Below are 20,315 nucleotides of genomic sequence, written 5' to 3'. Positions count from 1 at the left end.
AAGTCCACTTCTGGAAATCTATGCTACAGATAAAATGACATACATATAAAATGACATATATATGAGGATATTCATTTCAAATTTGTTTATAAAAGCAAAGAGTTGGAAACAACCCATGTCCACAAATAGGGGATTATTTGAGTCAACTGTATTTCACCTACACCGTGAAAAATTATGCAGCTGTAAAAAAATCAGGAAGCTCTCCATGCACAGCTAAAGAGAAATCAACAATGATATATGAAGTAAGAAAAGGAAGGCACAAAACAGTTTAACAGCATGCTACATATGTATGAGAAATACATTCGTATTTTCTTGTACAGTATTTGCATAAAGAAACACTGAAGGCTAAATAACAACAACAAAAAACTAATAAAATTGGTTACTGATAGGGATGTATGGGGACACAGAATAGAGGGGACAGAAGTGGAATTGAGCTTTTCCATATATTCCTTTTTATATAATTTTCATTTCTACATCACGTACATTCAAAACAATTACAATTATTATACATAACTTTTCCTAGTTCAGCCATGAAATTTCTAGTACAATATGAGACTAACTTTAATCCTTTTACTTTTGAGAATGGCTTTTCTCAGTTTATCAAAGCTTCATCTAGGGTTTTCAAATCGTGCTCCTGTGAAATAAAGAAAATCCCCAGGGGTTGCAAGTGTTTTCTTTCTTCTTCTTTTTCTTTGAAGAAAGGAATCGAGTTTAAGAGGGCTAGAGTGAGTCCAGTTGGATTTGACGTTGACCAAATAGCAGATAGCCCAGATGCTATTGATCATCAGCACGTGGCAGCACACATGCCCTTGAGTGTGCATCAATTCAAGCAAACAGAAGTGTGCCCTGCTGTGGGTGGGGGGGGGTGCCTGGATGGGGGTGGGGGGACCTGAGCGCACTGCCTCCAGCTAAGAGTGAAATTCCTTGAGAAAGCCCCCTTCCTGTCACAACACTCACAGCACTCTGAGCCTGCTCGCAGCCCAACGGCCTCTCCGAGAATGCTACATTTAAAAGTGCAGTTTTTGGATGATTCCCAGAAGATTTTTGTGGTTGATGTAAGTGGAAATCACATTGCTATTATTCCTTTATTATTCATTCAATAATGGTCATTTGTGGACAGCCCATTAGCTGGAGATGTTATGTCTTCTTTAGGACCGAACGAAGGAGGACTGTGGGTTTTAGCTTTGGAAAAAGAAATCTGTATTTAATATCACAATGTAGCTCATGCTTTCCCACTAACCTTTCTTCTAGAACAGGTTCTCTTTTCTCAAGGGATAACAGCAGCAAGTCTTAAAGATACGCTAAATATATGTAAGAAGACAAAGCAGAAATAACTTAGTTGTCCTACCCAAAAAGGTATTATTGCTCATTGAAATAATTTGTCTGTGAGTCTCACCCCATGAATATTTGTGGGGAGAAAACTGTGGTTCTGAGGGAAAGGAGAAGGGGAAAGCTACCCTCCTTTTCTGAAGAAAACCTATGGGGTTTCGGAGGGTGGAGGGCGGTGGGTAGAATTATGCAGTTGTAATGAGAACTTCAGGAAGTAATGACAAGTATAAGAGAGAAAAATAGGATAAGAGACTATTTAGTTTGATTTAGTACTTATAGTTCAGGGTTCTTCATATAATTCCTAGCTACAAGATGATTGTTACAATTATACCTCATCTCTTCAAGAAAGAACAAATGTATTAAGCACATCATTTGGGGCTCATCTTTCAGTATCTTAAGAGATGTACATTTTGATGTCAGGATTTACGTACAAGCATTTGGAAATGTTCTACAATTTTATTGGAATCAAAAAAATGCTATTTGCTCTGATATTTACATTAGCTACTAACAAGGAACAAATAGCTCATTTCCTTTGAAATTCATACAAAATGCTGGTTGTTTTCTTTTATACATAAACTGACAACCGCTGTTGGGTGTGTAGGTAACCCGTTTTTCAAATAAGTATTTCATTTTTATTTGAATCATGTGCTTTGTGGGTGATGACTGCACGGTTTCCGCTGCTGTTTTGCTGTCTCTTCCTTTCACTTTTATTTGCAAAAGGCATTTCTAGCTCCACGGACCTGATGATTTGTTTTTGTAGCAAATAGCTTCCATTAGAGGTATGAGGCATTTCCTATTCTTTCTTGGAACTGTATTTAAGGGGTGGAAAATGTCTTTTGAGTAGTTTATCCATTTGCAGGCTGGTGGTGTACGCTTGCAGTGCTCCAGTACCTGAATTAGTGAGCTGGGGATTCAAAAGACACTGCTTTAGGCTAAATGTTTAATAGATATTTCAAGCTACTCAAAGAGAAATCTTTGACAAAAAGTGACAGAAGAGCTTTCTGAATGTACAGCTCAAATACAGATCCAATTAAATGGGGGGGTGGGTGAGAGGCACAGTACCCTAGCTTCACAAAATTCACCTTCCGAGGAGCCGATTCTAGCAACTTGAAGCCAGCATGATTTGGCTTTAAGTCAGACTGTCTCCTTCCAGTGCAACACACCGTGTTCCTTGGGAAGATAATGGGAGAGACTTGATACCCAGCAATTTGGGTGTCACAGCATCTGATCCCGTTTGCTCTGTGGAGGGCTGCTCTGTAAGTAGCAATCGTGGCGTTACCGAGAGTGGCGGTAGCACTAACTGTGGTCCCATGGGCAGCTTAGTCTTGAGGGAAATGGAACCTTAAGTTAGCATACAGCCATCTAACAGTATCTTCTCTCCTTAACAGTAGTAGACTGATAATCATGATGATGATAATGATAATGAAAATGATGATGAAGATGATGATGATGATAGTAGTAGTAGAGGGTCGCCAATGGGCAACACTAAAATTTAAAAAGCAATTTCACATCCATTAGTTCATTTGATCCTCCATTCCACCCTGTGAGTGAAAGTAGGGAAAAGATGAATGCAGAGCTGGGACTTCCAATCCAGGACTCTTCCCACGACCCTATGTACAATTATATCCGAAGACTCATCTGTCAGTAGCTGCCTAGTCCTGTAATATTGCCACTGCACATTAGTTTCTGTGGCCCTCAAAGGGCATAGAATTTGGCATACAGTAAGGCTTCAATGACTGTTATGAACCAATTAGCAGAAGTCTCAAGAGGCATGGATCAGTCCCAGGGACAATTGTTCTTCAAGATAAGATTTAAGAAAATAATTGGTTGCATGGGGGGAAATAATGGCATCTTGGGCATTAGTGTTGTTTTTACAGAAAGTACAGTAGTAGAAATATGAAAATGACACTGATCAGATAGAATAATGTCACCTGGATTAGGCTAATTGACATCCAGAACCCTTTATTCCACCCCCAGTAGCATTATCTTAGTGAGTTTGCTGGTGTCCAAGATCTGGCTCAGGACTACAGACTCAAAAGCCTGATTTGTCAGCACTCCACAAATCTGAAGTCAGAAACTGATATTTTAAAATCAGGAGGCCAGTGTTACCATTTACAGCGGGATTGGGAACACTAGGGTTCTCTCATCAGTTACATAATATGCCAAAGGGCAGAAGAATCAGATTTAAGGGAATTAGATTTATGATCCTAGTACTGGATGGCCTGATAATGCATCCGTCTCCACAAAGGCCCTGTCATTGACACCTTTTAGTCACTTATTCATTCATTTAGTCATTTCATTAACAAATTATTATTGAGATCCTAGTATGTTCCAGGCCCTGTTCCGGGCACAGTCGACTCTACCATATGGGTAAGTAAAGTTCTTGAGCAAGGGAACACTCTCGCCTGGGCAGTGCTGGCTGGGAGCTGCCAACTTGGGCTTCAGTGATTCCTTTTCCTCTCATTGCATGGTTGACAAACTCCCTTTGTGATTGACATGTCTTTAATTTGTTAATGCCTTCAGTTAGATTACTGAGAAGAGCGTCTGACCCCTGAAATGTCCTGGTTTTTTGAAGCTTCTTTGCATATCTGTAATCTGAGATACGGGGTGCTGATATTTATATATGAACTCTCTGAGAATATTAGTCAAACTTTTCCTTTCTGAATTTCCAAGAGTCTTTGGGGATGCAGGACAGATATGGGACTCCAGGATTGCTGGAATATGCCCACTAAAGTTTAATCCAATGAAGAAAATGTATGCGGTAAAAACCTCATCTTACTTTTCAAGTCAAGTTATTTGATGAAATTGATCACTGTTAAATATCAACAGCATCTCTAGTGTTGCACTTGGTAGGACTCTCCAGAATGATGATGGGAGTGGGTAAGCAGGAGGAGAAATGGAATAAGGTAATGATTTTAAAGATAATTGAAAATTCCCTGGCGGTTCAGTGGTTAGAACTCCATGCTTCCACTGCAGGGGACATGGATTTGATCCCTGGTTGGGGAACTAAGATCCCACAAGCTGCGTGGCATGGCCAAAAAAAAAAAAAAAAAAATTGAAGATTTTAGTGTTTTAGTTTTGCCTCTTCAACATGGGGACCGGGACTTTTCTGGATAGAAGAAAGGAGAATAAGACCAAAGCTAAGGCTTTTGAGCACTCAGAAAAAATAGAGAAGGTCAGGTTTCTAGCTTTACTAGGAACCCTCCCAATACCCACAGATACCAGTAGAAATAATGAGCATCCTTGGAGGGTGACCTCCTTTTAAGCCTGACCTGTTTGCTTCTCTGAGGTTTAGATGGAGAGTTTTCAAAACAATAATCCCATCACCATACTTGACACAGTTCTGTCTGATATGCCTCTTGCCTGTTGCAGTTCTATCTTTGTAGAAGCATAGTGAAAGGGGAAGAGCAGCTGTTGTTTGTGAATTCCCAAAAGCACATTTTATTTTGATGGTTTTTGGAAGCTAAAGTCAAAATAAGAGGTTTGGAACATCTCAAGACTTACATATACCTGATTGCTAAGTGACTGTATTGACCAGCACAGTGAGTACCTAGTGGCTTACCCAGTGAGAGAATACAGTGAGTCAGCTTACCCCATTCCCTTGGGAGCCCATCATAAAGGCCACCAGGCCTCATTTTCTGAAAGAGGCGGAGGGGAAGCATTGCCAGGACTGAGCACTATTCAAGCTGAATAAGAAAGCCAAGAACCGCTTAGTGATTTTTTTATTGGTAGTGGTATTTACCCTTGGGATATTTGTCCAAGAGCTGGTTTTTCAATTTATAATGATGAGGAATCTTTTGTAGTTTTGTCAATAGCGAAATAGATACCCCTCCCCTTCATAAAGAAAAACTCTTCTAACACCAGTGAAATGGAGTTGCTCTGGTGTAGTAAAATGTACCTGGATTTGGGGCTACAAAAACTGCACCATTTTAGGTGTGTGATCTTGGGCCAGTCACTTAACCCCTTATCTCCCTGAGTTGTGAGGAGTGATATAAAGGATATAATGTATATTTGGAGTCTGATAAAGCAGGACAAAAATTTGACTCTGCTACTTCCAAGCTGTGTGGCCTTGGGCAAGTCACTTAACCTATCTTGGATTTAGTTCTATCAATGTTAAAAACTTGGACTTGGGGTGTCAGGAAAAACTTTCCAAATAATATACCATTTAAGTTGCTGAGTAGGAGCTAAGGAGGTGAAAAGTGGAAGGTAGGATGAAGGCGGTTGTATGGTGGTTACACAAGGGAAAGATTGAAGGCCAATGTGCAAAAGAGAACATGGCCCTTTCATGGAAAAAAAAAAGGTCAGTGTGAGTGAAGAATGGAGTGTTGAAAGGAAGATGGAGAGTAGCTTGAATTCAAGCTGAAGCAGAGGTGGTCAGCAGTTATATCATTTGGCTCAAGTGGTATATATATAAAGTTTGGGCTTTATCCTGAAGGTGATAAGAGAATCACTAAAGAGTTTAAGAAGCTCAAAATGGGGATATTAGCATCCGTTAACTCATTAATTTATACATTCATTTGCTCATCCAATATTTAATGAAATATGCGTTCTAAGTGCTGGAGATGCCAGGTAGAATTGGAATAATAGTTTCAAGTTCAGTGGCTCCAATTTTAGAGAGCCAGCCTCTATCCTAACACATATGCCCAAACATCAATATTCCAGCCTGATAGAGAATGGTGGAGACAGAAAGAAAGGATGGATACAAAAGATGTTAACGAGGTAGAATTTCTAGAAGCATTTGATGTCAGCCTGGATACAGGAGGTGAGTTGAGGAGTCTAGATGACATCCAAATTTCTGGCTTAAGTAATGGTTTGGATGGTGGCCTCCATTCACCAAGACAGAGAAACAGAATAAAAGGAGCAAGTTTAGGGTGGGCAAGGAGCTTTGTTTTGGATTTATTGATGGGAATATGGGAAGAGAAATATATCTGGATTTGGGTAGACCTGAGATCTAGTCTCTGCTCTAAAAATTTTTTTAAACTTTATTTTACTGAAATATAGTTGATTTACAATGTGTTAATTTCTGCTGTACAGCAAAGTGATTCAGTTATACATATATACATTCTTTTTCATATTCTTTTCCATTATGGTTTATCACAGGATATTGAATATAGTTCCCTGTACTATACAGTAGGACCTTGTTATCTATCCATCCTATATATAACAGTTTGCATCTGCTAATCACAAACTCCCAATCCACCCCTCCCCAACCTCCCTTCCCGCTTGGCAACCACAAGTCTGTTTTCTATGTCTGTGAGTCTGTTTCTGTTTCGTACATATGGTCATTTGTGTCATATTTTAGATTCCACATATAGGTAATATCATATGGTATTTGTCTTTCTCTGTCTGACTTACTTCGCTTAGTATGATAATCTCTAGGTCCATCCATGTTGCTGTAAATGGCATTATTTCATTCTTTTTTATGGCTGGGTAATATTCCATTGTCTATATATACCACATCTTCTTTATCCATTCATCTGTTAATGGCCGTTTAGGTTCTTTCCATATCTTGCCAGCTCTAACAATTTTGAGGTGTGGAACATTATGTGAGTCACTTCACCTCTCTGAGCCTGTGCGCTTATCACTAAAATTGCAATAATCATAGCACTTACCTCATGAAATCATTGTAAAGATGAATGAAATACCAGAGGTAAGGTTCCTGATGTAAAGAATGTGCTCAAAGCATGTTAATTCCCCTCTCCCTTGCTTAGAGACCTCTTTATTTCTATACTTTGCAAACCAACAGAGAACAGTCTTTCACCCTCAACTTGAAGTTTCTTTTGGTAACACTTGATGTTGCAGCCCACCTCCAAGCAAAACAGAGCTGTGTTTCCCCCTATTTGCTCTTCCTCTGGGGCTTCCTGGGGTTAGTTCATCCTGCTTTTCTGAGCGGCTTGCCCTTTGCTTAGTCAGCAGCCCCAGGGGATTTGCTCTTCCCCCCTGGAGTCATTAATCCTGAGAGGGTCCATAATAACTGTCTAGAGTTACCTAAAATAATGGTGGGCTTCCTTTAAGGAAGCAGATGGAAACAGCCAAACCCTTTATCTTTAACGACATTTAATTTACAATTTTTTTAACTTGATACTTTAAAAAAAATTGAGGTATACTTTTCTTTTAAATTGAGGCATAGTTGATTTACAATATTATATTAGTTTAAGGTGTACAACATAGTGATTCACAATTTTTATAGATTATACTCCATTTGTAGTTATTATAAAATATTGGCTATATTCCCTGTGCTGTACAATATATCCTTGTAGCTTATTTATTTTATACATAGTAGTTTATACCTCTTAATCCCCTACCCCCATCTTGCCCCTCACCTTTTCCCTCTCCCCACTGAAAACCACTAGTTTGTTCTCTAAATCTGTGAGTCTGTATCTCTTTTGTTATATTCACTAGTTTGTTTTCTTTTTTAGATTCCACACATATAAGTGATATCATATAGTATTTGTCTTTCTCCATCTGACTTATTTCACTAAGCATAATACCCTCCAGGTCAATCAATATATATATCACATCTTCTTTATCCATTCATCTGTTAATGGACACTTAGGTTGCTTCCATGTCTTGGCTATTGTAAATAATGCTCCTATGAACATTGGGGTGCATGTATCCTTTCAAATTAGTATTTTTGTTTTCTTTGGATGTATACCCAGGAGTGGAATTGCTGGATCATGTGGTAGTTTTATTTTTAGTTTTTTGAGAAAACTCCATAGTGTTTCTCATAGCGGCTGCACCAATTTACATTCCCACCAACAGTGTTCAAGGGTTCCCTTTTCTCTACATCTTCGCCCATGTTTATTTGTGTTCTTTTTGGTGACAGCCATTCTGACAGGTGTGAGGTGATATAGCATTGTTTTTTAAAATATTTTTTATTGAAGTGTAGTTGACTTACAATGTGTTAGTTTCAAGTGTACAGCAAAGTGATTCAGTTACACACACACGCACACACATATTCTTTTTCAGATTCTTTTGCATTATAGGTTATTATAAGATATTGACTATAGTTTCCTGTGCTATAAGTAGGTCCTTGTTGTTTACCTATTTTATATATAGTAGTGTGTATATGTTAATCCCAAACTCCTAATTTATCTCTCTCCCCCGCCTCACCCCTGCTATCCCCTTTGGTAACCATAAGTTTGTTTCCTATGTCTGTAAGTCTGTTTCTGTTTTATAAATAAGTTCATTTGCATCATTTCTTTACATTCCACATATAAGTGATGTCATATGATATTTGTCTTTCTCTGTCAGTATATCTCATTGTTGTTTTGATTAGCATTTCCCTGATGATTAACAATGTTGAGCATCTTTTCACATGCCTGTTGGCCATCTTTATGTCTTCTTTGGAAAAATGTCTATTCAGGTCTTCTGATCATTTTTTAATTGGGTTGTTTGTTTGATTGATAGTGAGTTGTATGAGCTGCTCATATATTTTGGATATTAACCCCTTATTGGTCAAATCATTTGCAAATATTTTCTCCCATTCAGCAGGCTGACTTTTCATTTTGTCCATGGTTTCCTTTGCTGTGCAAAAGCTTTTAAGTTTAATTAGGTCCCACTTGTTTATTTTTTATTTTGTTTCCTTTGCCTTAGGAGACAGATCCAAAAAAAATATTGCTACAATTTATGTCAAAGACTGTTCTGCCTATGTTTTCTTCTAGGAGTTTTATGGTTTCCAGTCTTACATTTAGATCTTTACTCCATTATGAGTTTATTTTGTATATGGTCTTAGAGAATGTTCTAACTTCATTCTTTTTCATGTAGCTGTTCAGTTTTCCCAGCACCACTTATTGAAGAGACTGTCTTTTCTCCATTGTATATTCTTGCCTCCTTTGTCATAGATTAATTGACCAAAAGTGTGTGGATTTATTTCTGGGCTCTCTATTCTGTCCCATTGATCTATATGTCTGTTTTTGTGCCAGTTGCATACTGTTTTGATTACTGTAGCTTTGTAGTGTAGTCTGAAGTCAGGGAGCATGATACTTCCAGCTCTGTTCTTCTTTCTCAAGATTTTGGCTATTTGGGGTTTTTGTGTTTCCATACAAATTTTAAAATTATTTGTTCTAGTTCTGTGAAAAATGCTATTAGTATTTTGATAGGGGTTGCATTGTATCTGTAGGTTGCCTTGGGTAGTATGGTCATTTTAACAATATTAACTCTTCCAATCCAAGAACATGGTATATCTTTCCATCTGTTTGTGTGGTCTTCAATTTCTTTCATCAGTGTCTTATAGTTTTCTAAGAATAGGTCTTTTACCTCCTTAGGTAAGTTTGTTGTTTTGGTGCAATCATAAATGGAATTGTTTCCTTAATTTTTCTTTCTAATACTTCATTGTTAATGTATAGAAATGCAACTTTACCAAATTCATTGATGAGCTCTAGTAGTTTTTTGGTGGCATCTTTAGGATTGTCTATGTATAGTATCATGTCATCTGCACACACTATATCTTGGTGTGGGCCTCTTTGGATTGAATATATTTCGGACTCTCTGTGCTTCCTGGTCTTGGACACCTGTTTCCTTTCCAAGGTTAGGGAAGTTTTCAGCTAATATATCTTCAAATATGTTCTCTGCCTCTTTCTCTCTCTCTTATCCTTCTGGGATCCCTATAATGCAAATGTTAGTACACTTGATGTTGTTCTAGAGGTCTCTTAAACTGTCCTCATTTCTCTTCATTCTTTTTACTTTTCAGCTTCAGCGACTTCCACTACTCTGTCTTCCAGCTCACTGATCCATTCCTCTGTATCATCTAGTCTACTATTGATTCCTTCCAGTGTATTTTTTATTTCAGTTATCATATTATTCATCTCTATTTGGTTGTTCTTAACATTTTCTAACTCTTTATTAAAAACTCCTAACTTCTTGATGTTCATCCATTTTTCTCCTGAGTTCTTTGATCATCTTTACAATCATTACCTCGAACTCTTTCTTGGGTAGATTTCCTATCGCCACTTCACTTAGTTCTTCTTCTGGGGTTTTGTCTTGTTCCTTCATTTGGGATATGTTCCTCTGTTGCCTCATTTTGCCTAACTTGCTCTTTATTTCTATGTATCTGATAGGTTGGTTATGTTTCCTGATCTTGGAGAAGTGACCTTTTGTAGGAGATGTCCTATGCATCCGAGCAGTGCGCTCCCCTCTAGTCACCAGCTATATGCTCTAGGGGTGCCCCTATGTGGCTGCGTGGGTCCTTCTGTTGAAGCAGGTTGACTACAATGTGTGGTCTGGTAGGTGTGGCTGGCCCTAAGTCTGGTTGGTTGCCAGGTTTTGCCTTGTGTGGAGGCTACTGGCTGCTGGTTGGTGGGGCTGGGTCACAAAGTGGCTGTCTGTGGAACCCCTGGGGCACCAAGGCTAGTGCTGGCTCACTGGAGTCAGGGTCCAGGAGATCCCAGGGCTGGTGCTTGACAACCACAGGGTGAAGCCAAGTCCTGGGGCTAGTGCTGGCCCATCGATAGGCAGAGCTGAATCCAGGGGTCTGGCTGCAGGGCCCAGGGGTCCCAGAGCTGGTGTTGGCCTGCTGGTAGGTGGGGTCTGGGCTCATCTGGTCCTTGGGCTAGTGCTGGTCTGTTGGTAGGTGGGCTGTGTTAGCAGGCTGTGGGTCTGTGGTTGTCCTGGGGCTGGAGTCTGCCTGCTGCTGGTGGGTGAGGCTGGTCCCAAGGCTAGAACAGGCTTGCTGTTGGGCAGAGCCAAATATCCTGGGGCTGGTGCCTGCCCAGTGGTGGGTGGATGTGTGTCCTGGCGTCTCTGGCTGCAGGGCCCAGAGAGTCCCAGGTCTAGTGCCTGTGCAATGGTGTGTGAGGCTGAGTCCTGGGCCCTCTGGTGGATAGGGCCATGTCCAAGGGTGGCTGCGGTCTCAGCTTGCTTGTTGGTGGGTGGAGCTGTGTCCCCACCCCCCTCCCCAGCTAGATGTTTGGCCTGAGGCATCCCAGTAGTACTGGTGTCTACAGGTTGGTGGGGGTGGGCGGGGCTGGGTCCTGAGGCTAACGAGCCAGAGGGAGGATTCCAAAATGGCATTTGCCTGCACCAGTGTCCACGTGGTAGAAGGACCTCCCAGAAATGGCTGCTTCCAGGGTCTGTGTCCCCAGTGGGAGTCCCAGTTGCCTCCTTCCTTTCTGGGAGGCTCTCCAAGATCAGCAGGTGGGTCTGACCCAGGCTCCTTTCACATTACTGCTTCTGCCCTGGGTCCCAGAGCATGTGAGATTTTGTCTGCGCCCTTTAAGTGTGGAGTCTCTATTTCCCACAGCCCCTGGGTCCCGTGAAAGTAAGCTCTGCTGGCCTTCAAAGCCAAATGTTCTGGGGGCTTGTCTTCCTGGCACAGGAACCCCAGGCTGGGCAGCCCAATGTGGGGCTTAGACCCTTGGATCCTTGGGGAGAACCTCTGCAATTGTAATTACTCGCTTGTTTGTGGGTCACCCACCTAGGGGTATTAGTCTTGACTATGCTGTGACTCCACCCCTCCTACCTGTTTCATTATGGTTCCTTCTTTATACCTCTAGTTATAGAAGATCTTTTCTGGTAGGTTCCAGTCTTTTTCATCGATAGTTATTCTATAAATAGTTGTAATTTTGGTGTGCCCATGAGAGGAGGTGAGCTCAGGGTCTTTCTACTCGGCCATCTTGGCCTCTAGGCCAGTGTGTTTAACTACATTTTAAATTACTCTGTGGTAACTACTCATAGTAACACTAACACAGTTAATAATAATGATAACAACAATACTACTGACTAATAATCATAGATAGTATTTGTCAACAGCCTATGTTCTAGGTGAATTTTGCATGCACTACTTCATGTAATGTTCACACAAATCAAATGAGTGTCACTATCTAGGGTAGTTTCATTACCTGTCTGTGCCTTGGGCTTTCTCATCTATAAAATGGAAATAATATTAGTACCCCTTCTATAAGATTGTGACAAAGGTTAAATGAATTAATATATGTAAAACACTTAGAACAGTGCTAGCAAGTGCTATAAAGGTATTTGCTACATTGATGCCTTGTGGAATTTGGCTCCAAATTTAGGTGGTGGATACACATCCTGATACTTATGTCCAAGCAGCAATATTCCAAGCTGATGGGGCCTAGAACATTATTTTTGTCTTTATTTTACTGGCATGTAAACCAAGGTGCAGAGAGGTTGACTTATCCAAGGTCACATTGCTATTTAAGTTAATGAGTGAGCTGGGGTTCAAGCCCCAGTCTGTCTAGTTTCAAAACCCTGGCTGAACAGAAACAAACTCACAGACATAGAAAACAAACTTATAGTTACCAAAGGAGAAAGGAGGGGGGAGGGATAAATTAGGAGTTTGGGATTAACATATACACACTACTATATATAAAATAGATAAACAACGAGGACCTACTGTAAAGCACAGGGAACTATATTCAATATCTTGTAATAACCTATAATGGAAAAGAATCTGAAAAAGAATATACATATATAGGTATATGTATAACTGAATCACTTTGCTGTACACCTGAAACTAACACAATATTGTAAATCAATTATACTTCAATTTTTAACAAGTTAAAAAAAAGAATTCTTTGAAACTATGCATTTAAAAGCATTATGTTCGTATTGTGAAATATAACTTAAATATAAAGCATACATTTATGGAATAAATTCACACTTCAGAAAAAAATAAAAAACCCTGGCTGGTCATTGGTTTGGTGGTGGGCTTGTGACTCGAGTGGGATTGCTGTAATGTGTCGTTAAGCTTCCTGGTTTTCCAGGACATGATAACGTGTCCTCTGGTTCCAAGCAGCCTGCCCCACACTAGTTGCTCAATCACTGTTTGATGACAGACTGACCAACAGGCTGACCGTATCAGCTCATCCCCACCCCTCTGCCTGTACAAAGTACAATACTCCAAGCAAAGGAGCTTCTAAACCACATCAGAGAAAATCATCCTGGAGTCATAATGTCCCAGGCTAGCCAATGTTGACCATTTCTTTGCCAGGGATTTATTTTTCATTGCAGGGGGCCCCAGCTGCCTGATGAATGCCTTTGTTTAAACTCTTGAATTTGCTTTGCCCCTCATAGCCTAAGGTTTGTTGATTCAGAGAATAAATTGAACTGAAAAAGAAAGAAAGTGCTTGTGCTTTGTCTGGCCAGGGGCCAGGTGGAACTGTGGGCCAAATGTGGTTTAGGTGCTGCTTCTCATACCCCTCTAGGGCTCCCGTATCTGCTGTCACCTGGCTGTCAGGCTGCTCTCCTGATGCTTGAGCTCAGAGGAGAGGCCTGGACTCAAGCCTTCCCACTCCACCCCTCTCCTGCCCCTTCTCGTCCCAAGCCCACAGCTGACAGGAAGAGGGAGCCTGAAGCCAAGAATATTCGAGGTGCTGGAGGTGGGGATTGGGGATCTGTCTTTGGAGCTGGGTGGGTGGCGGTTGGGCGTTTGTTCAAGTCTGCACTCGTGGGAATCTCTGTGAAGAGTTTCAGTTAGTTGGGGCCTTGCCACCCCTTCACCTTTCAGAAGAGTGCAGGGCCCTGCCTGCTGCCTGGGTGCTGGGGAGGACCAGCTGAGGCTCCCTACCTTGGAGCAAGAGCTCTCTGCAGAGCTTCTCTCAGAGTGAAACTTGCTCGAGGCCAAGATTCCTCTGGATTCTACAGGAGTTTCTCTCTTTCTATTAAATGTCATTTACTCTGTATTTGCATCTTTATTTGACCAGTCACAAATACAAATATATTACACTAATAAGAGCTTAGCCTTAGCTTGTGGTTTAAGACAGTGAAGTTGTCAATTGCAACTTAGAGACAGAAATTCTTCAAACTGGCTGAGCTGAGTCCAATATCTTGGGGTCAGAAGGGCTTGGCTTGAGGGGCAGAACCACCCAGGAGGTGGCAGGACTGACCCAGCAATTTCCTAAAAGGACCTGGAGCATGTTATCCCAGCAGCAGAGAGCGATGCTGGCCTTTGTGATACTGGGTGCCACTAAGCAGTTGTTGTTGTGCCAGACTGTGAGAACCGGAAAGACATTCGGTTAGACCAGTTCTACTGCTGAGAGACCCACCCTGAACAGACCATTGACACCACAGGAGGTAGGAAGGAATTGGCCAATGAAATGCCAGGGCAAGGCACCACAGGGGAGATCTGCTGAAGGCCACAGAGCTCAGGAAGCATGGAAAGTGACAGGCATTCAGGGGGGCACTTCTCTTCTCTGGGGGCTGTGGAACTCTCTGATGTATAGCTTGCCTGTTCTAAACACAGCTGCTATGCAAAAGCTACAATTATTACCCCCACAGAATCTTACTCCAGCCTTCTTTTCTTTATCCCCTGTCTTTCCCCTTACCCACTTCCTCCTTCTCTTCTGGGTCCAAGGTGTGGAGCTAGGGTGGAGGGGGCGTCTGTCTGGGCTAGCTGACCCCAGGCCCTGAAAGCACTTAGGCAAGGCGCCTCACCACTAATCGCTGGGCTTAGCTGTCTTAAACAAGAGGTCTTTTGTCCTCTGAGATTCCTTCTATGATGACGAAATTCACCTTTCAACAGACTTAAACAAAGACAAAGGTTCTCCAGAATTTCATACTCAGAATATTTCAAATGATTTCACGAGATCTGTCACAAAGTTACTGTCAATTGCCTTTAACGCTATGAGATACCATTTCCTGGCCTATGTTCCAGAAATTTCCACTTACATTATTTCATACAATCATTAGTTAATAAGTGTGTTAAACAGGTATTACTATCCTGCTTCATTCATTCATCACTCATTTAACAACTTCTTATGAGCCCTCACTGCTCCCATACACTGGGTTGGCTAATGAGGATACAGAGAAAAATAAGAAATAGTACCTGACCTCAAAGACCGCATAGTTTAGTGGAAGAATCAGAATGTAAAAAACCAGGTACACTACAGCACGATCTATACAAATGCAGCGGCAAAGAGTTTCTTAATGGCACAAGAGGAGAGGGACACCTAACCCAGATTGAAGTGTGTTTGTTGCGGGGATGGTCAGACAGGTTTTTTTGAGGGAGAAGATGTCTAACCTGAGCCCGAACGACCAGTACTAATTATTTAGATGTGTTGGGGGAATAGAAGGGAGCAGAGTTGAAGGTTGGTCCAGGCAAAGGTAGAATCATCGGGAAAGGCCAGTGGAGACACTCAATCTGATTGGATCTTAAAACTGAGGGCAGAGAGCGCTACGAGCAAGGTGAGAGACAGCCATGAGACGGGAAAGATAAGCATGGGCCAAGTCATAAAAGGAATTTTTCATAGGAAGAAATTAAGGTTCAGCAAGGTTAACTATGAGCCCATGGTCATACAACTGCAAGCAAGTACTTGAGCCAGGATTTAGAAGTAGATATATTGACTGCAGAGTCCCACCTCTTTCCCCTATAGACTGCTGCCTCATACCCAGGAATTCTCATACCCAGTAGGAAACTCCTTTCACTGCTTTACCAAGCAAGGCCCATCACTGTCATGAATCTTTTCCACAATATTTGTTTGTCTTTCAGTATTTAATTCCAATTTTACACAAAAATTAAACATCTTAGAATTTAATTAAAAATCTCAAACAAAAATGAGACAAACAACTAGCAATACAACCTAAATAAGCTGAGGGATTCAATTTATGGAAAAACTTATCCTAAGAATATGATTAAGGTTGTGTGCAAAGATGGATGTACATCTTTGTGTGCTGAGATGTCTGTCTTAGTGTTGTTTGCAATATCTCAAAGGAGAAAAAAATTTACGTGTTCCATAAAATAGTTTCCTATACAGTAACAAATGATAATGTTAATAATACAATACAAAGTTTTTAAAAAATTGGTCACCCAAAAGTGTGATTGTGCATTGAGAATTATCTCAATAATTCTGTACCTGAATAAAGCTTTACACTAAGGTCTTAATACTGTCCATCTCTTGATGGATGGGATTACAAGCACTTTATTTCTTCTTCTTGCTTTTTGTTTCTTTTTTACCCTGATTTTCAATGAGCATATTTCTGAATGAGGGAAAAGGTTCAAAAACAAAACAGTGAAAGAAACTTCACTTAAAAATGGCTGCTGGAGATCTTCAAGATGGCAGAAGAGTAAGACGTGGAGACCACCTTCCTCCCCACAAATACATCTACATGTGGAACAACTCCTCCAGGACACCTACTGAACGCTGGCAGAAGACCTCAGACTTCCCAAAAGGCAAGACACTCCCCACGTACCTGGGTAGGGTAAAAGAAAAAAGAAAAAACAGAGACAAAAGTATAGGGACAGGACCTGCACCTCTGGGAGGGAGCTGTGAAGGAGGAAAAGTTTCCACACACTAGGGAACCCCTTCACTGGTGGAGACGGGGTGTGGGTGGGGGGAAGCTTCGGAGTCACCGAGGAGAGCTCAGCAACAGGGTGTGGAGGGCAAAGCGGAGAGATTCCCGTACAGAGGATTGGTGCCGACCAGCACTCACCAGCCTGAGAGGCTTGTCTGCTCACCCGCCGGGGCGGGTGGGGGCTGGGAGCTGAGGCTCGGGCTTCGGAGGTCGGATCCCAGGGAGGGGACCTGTATGCAGACAACTGTACGACACTGATGAAAGAAATTAAAGATGATACAAACAGATGGCGAGATATACCATGTACTTGGATTGGAAGAACCAACACTGTGAAAATGACGATACTACCCAAAGCAATCTACAGATTCAATGCAATCCCTATCAAACTATCAATGGCATTTTTCACAGAACTAGAACAAAAAAATTCACAATTTGTATGGAAACACAAAAGACCCCAAATTGCCAAGGCAATCTTGAGAAAGAAAAACAGAGCTGGAGGAAGCAGGTTCCCTGACTTCAGACTATACTACAAAGCTACAGTAATCAAGACAGTATGGTACTGGCACAAAAACAGACATATAGATCAATGGAAGAGGATAGAAAGCCCAGAGATAAACCCCCGCACATATGGTCACCTTAATTTTGATAAAGGAGGCAAGAATATACAATGGAGAAAAGACAGCCTGTTCAATAAATGGTGCTGGGAAATCTGGACAACTAAATGTAAAAGAATGAATTTAGAACACTCTCTAACATCATATATAAAAATAAACTTGAAATGGATTAAAAACCTAAATGTAAGGCCAGACACTATAAAACTCTTAGAGGAAAACCTAGGCAGAACACTCTATGACATAAATCACAGCAAGATCCTTTTTGACCCACCTCCTAGAGAAATGGAAATAAGAACAAAAATAAACAAATGGGACCTAATGAAACTTAAAAGCTTTTGCACAGCAAAGGAAACCATAAACGAGACAAAAAGACAATCCTCAGAATGGGAGAAAATATTTGCAAACGAAGCAACTGACAAAGGATTAGTGTCCAAAATATACCAGCAGCTCATGCAGCTCAATATCCAAAAAACAAACAAACAACCCAATCCAAAAATGGGCAGAAGATCTAAATAGACATTTCTCCAAAGAAGATATGCAGATTGCCAACAAACACATGAATGAATCCTCAACATCACTAATCATTAGAGAAATACAAATCAAAACTACAGTGAGGTATCACCTCACACCAGCCAGAATGGCCATCATCAAAAAATCTACAAACAATAAATGCTGGAGAGGGTGTGGAGAAAAGGGAATCCTCTTTCACTGTTGGTGGGAATGTAAATTGATACAGCCACTATGGAGAACAGTATGGAGGTTCCTTAAAAAACTAAAAATAGAACTGCCATACGACCCAACAGTACCACTACTGGGCATATACCCTGAGAAAACCATAATTCAAAAAGAGCCATGTACCAAAATGTTCATTGCAGCACTATTTAAAATAGCCAGGACATGGAAGCAATCTAAGTGTCCATCGATAGATGAATGGATAAAGAAGATGTGGCACATACATACAATGGAATATTACTCAGCCATAAAAAGTAACAAAATTGAGTTATGTGCAGTGAAGTGGATGGACCTAGAGTCTGTCATACAGAGTGAAGTAAGTCAGGAAGAGAAAAACAAATACTGTAAGCTAACACATATATATGGAATCTAAAAAAAAAAAAGGTTCTGAAGAACCTAGGGTCAGAACAGGAATAAAGACGCAGATGTAGAGAATGGACTTGAGGACACGGGGAGGGGGAAGGGTAGGCTGGGATGGAGTGAGAGAGTGGCATGGACATATATACACTACCAAATGTAAAATACATAGCTTATGGGAAGCAGCCGCATAGCACAGGGAGGTCAGCTCCATGCTTTGTGACCACCTAGAGGGGTGGGATCGGGAGGTTGGGAGGGAGACGCAAGTGGGAAGAGATATGGGGATATATGTATATGTATAGCTGATTCACTTTGTTATAAAGCAGAAACTAACACACCATTGTAAAGCAATTATACTCCAATAAAGTTGTTAAAAATACAAAAGAAACCAAAAAACGGCTGCTGCATAAGCAGTCAAAATAGAGGCTCCTCTCAAAATGGCACCTGCCCCCCAAATATCAACCCCATTGCCCACAATTACTACTCAATTCCTTTCCAGCCTAAATAGTAATGATACTAGCTAATATATCTCAAAAGAATGTTTATCATTTACTAGGTACTAATGTAAATTTTACATATATTAATTCACTGAAATCCTCAATGAAGTATCCCTGTTTGACAGATGAGTAAACTGGGCAGAGAGGTGAAGTAGCTTGCCCAAAGTCACAGAGTAGTAAGTGGTAGAAACAGGATTTGAATGGGGCACTCTAGGTTAAGAGCCCATGCACTTGACCACTATAATCTCTTTAATGTTTGTTTTTCAAGAGCCACTGTGTTGGAGTTATCTCGGCATTTCACATCTTAAGCAGTTAGCTCTTGTGTGTGTTGGGAGTGGTGATGTAGACAACAGGGTTGGCTATTTCAAGGAAAAACTGACCTGGTGTAAAGGGGGACCTGCAAGAGCTGTTGGGGAGCTTTCAGGGGACAGCTGAACAATGGAAACGGTTCAGAGACATGGACAGGGTTAGAAAGATAAGGTATAGGGCATCTGAGAATTGCATGAAGCCAAAAAAGATAGGTCCTTCTTTGGGGCTCAATGTGGAGGGGGGTTATGCACCCAAAAGGACACAGTAGGTTCTCTTAATTCAGTGACATCAGTGACAGTCTGTAGTACGGTCTGTAGTATAGTTAACCAGCAACATAGTAGATGCTCAATAACTATCTGTTGAAGCAATGAAAGAATGAATTCTCTCATTTCAATGAAAGAATACCATGCCTTTCTTTCTTGTACATTAGAATTTTAGATGTGCAGTATTTAATAAAATATATGAATTAACATTTTTCTGGGCTTGGCTGTGCTTGTCCCTGAGTACAGCTAGAGAATCCCAGACAACTGTTTTGAGTTATGCACCCTAACCATAGATCCACCATATTGAAGTAGCCTTGTGCAGGGAGGACGGCAGTGTTCTGCAAACCTGGTATCAGCCCAGACTAAGCCAGACTGAGAGTGGTATGCGGCTCTTAGGCTTTGGGTTGTAGAGCCTAAGTCGCCCCAAGGCCCACAGGAGGGAGTTAGCACTCAGGACTTGCATGACTGTATGCCAGGGTAGCTGGGAGGAAAGGGATAAAAGGCTGCAAGCAGGCCCAGGAGTTAAGTTATATTGCTAAACCACAATCTTCATGAAACACCTACGGTGTGCACAACAGAGGTGGAGACCAGTCAAGAGGAGAGCAGAGCTGAGTGGAGCCTAGCCCACGGGTGTTGTAGGTCCAATCCAGCACCAAACAGCAGGAACCCAAGTAAACAGACTAAGTGAACAAGGGTTAAGAACTAAGGCAGATGTCTGCATAGGGAAAGAGGAATGAAATCACAGGTCCTAAGTGACTTCTGCAAGAGTGGAGCTTGGCAAGAAGCCAAGGTGAGACTCAGGCAGGAAGCCCTTATAGGCTTCTTGCTGCGGGGCAGAGCTGGTCCCTTAACCTAGTCCACAGGTGTTGACAAGCATGCACACCTGGCTAACGTAGGGGTGTTGAAAGGGTGGGGGAATGAGACACTTCATGACAGGCAGATTAGCCTGAGTGATGGCTCAC

The 20,315-nt window shown here is 41.3% G+C and overlaps 1 protein-coding gene across 1 annotated transcript in view; it reads left to right on the top strand.

The window, feature by feature from the left end:
* Positions 1–1,018: 1,018 nt before the first annotated feature.
* Positions 1,019–20,315, top strand: part of FRMD7 (FERM domain containing 7) — a 57,003-nt gene continuing 37,706 nt past the window's right edge. The window contains exon 1 of the mRNA XM_028164588.2: positions 1,019–1,055. The gene's annotated coding sequence lies outside the window, so the exon portion shown is untranslated. The remainder of the gene's footprint in view (positions 1,056–20,315) is intronic.

The sequence above is a fragment of the Balaenoptera acutorostrata genome, chromosome X (assembly GCF_949987535.1).
Source record: "Balaenoptera acutorostrata chromosome X, mBalAcu1.1, whole genome shotgun sequence".
Classification (NCBI taxonomy): Eukaryota; Metazoa; Chordata; class Mammalia; order Artiodactyla; family Balaenopteridae; genus Balaenoptera; species Balaenoptera acutorostrata.
The sequence above is the reverse complement of the archived record's forward strand: the minus strand, read 5'-3'. Positions and strand labels throughout refer to the sequence as shown.